At 25.3% G+C, this 905-nt stretch overlaps 1 protein-coding gene across 1 annotated transcript in view; it reads right to left on the bottom strand.

The window, feature by feature from the left end:
* LOC107738632 (myelin-associated glycoprotein-like) overlaps positions 1-905 on the bottom strand; it is a 17,928-nt gene that overhangs the window by 4,588 nt on the left and 12,435 nt on the right. The window lies entirely within an intron of this gene.

Raw genomic sequence — 905 nt, 5'->3', positions numbered from 1 at the left:
ATGGCTGCATTGGCTGCATTTCAGCATCACATCAAACTAGTCCTCAGCATTATTTCACACAGATGCCGAGTATTTGTCCCTGAGCCAATGAAAAATAAATAACTTGCCCTTTTTTTCAGTGTATAATGTTAACAAATTATTCTTTTTATAATTCAGGGTTTCAATAAATGTTAATTTTTGGAATTTTAGGAATAAGTTTTCCCAAAAAAAAAAATCAAAATTCAAAACAAACAAACAAAAATCCAAATACAAAATAAAAAAAATATATATATACAAATTTAAAAATACAAATAAAATAATTTAAAAAATTAAAATAACACATTTAAATGAAATAACACATTTAGAATAAAATTCTAAATAAAATAAATAAATTAAAAAAAGTAAAATTTAAAATGTAAAAAATATATAAAATAAAAAATGATTAAATATTTAAATAATTGTAAAAAATCTAATTGATAAGGAAGTTTATTTATTTTTTTCCCATGACTTCCACATAACATTATTTTTATAATTCAGGGTTTTAATAAATGTTTATTTTGGACCTTTAGGAAGAACGAACGAATGAACGAACGAATGAATGAATGAATGAATGAACGAACGAACAAATGAATGAAGGAATGAATGAATGAACAAACGAACAAACAAATGAATGAATGAAGGAATGAATGAATGAACGAACGAACAAATGAATGAATGAAGGAATGAATGAAGGAATGAATGAAGGAATGAATGAAGGAATGAATTAATGAATTAATGAATGAACGAAGGAACGAAAGAAGGAACGAATGAATGAACGAATGAAGGAATGAATGAATGAAGGAATGAATGAATGAATGAATGAATGAACGAACGAACAAACGAATGAATGAAGGAATGAATGAATGAATGAATGAACGAACGAACGA

This window comes from Sinocyclocheilus rhinocerous, unplaced genomic scaffold (genome assembly GCF_001515625.1).
Source record: "Sinocyclocheilus rhinocerous isolate Xijiao unplaced genomic scaffold, SAMN03320098_v1.1 scaffold281, whole genome shotgun sequence".
In the NCBI taxonomy this organism is placed as follows: Eukaryota; Metazoa; Chordata; class Actinopteri; order Cypriniformes; family Cyprinidae; genus Sinocyclocheilus; species Sinocyclocheilus rhinocerous.
Note: the sequence above shows the minus strand (reverse complement) of the source record. Positions and strands in the feature narration are given on the sequence as shown.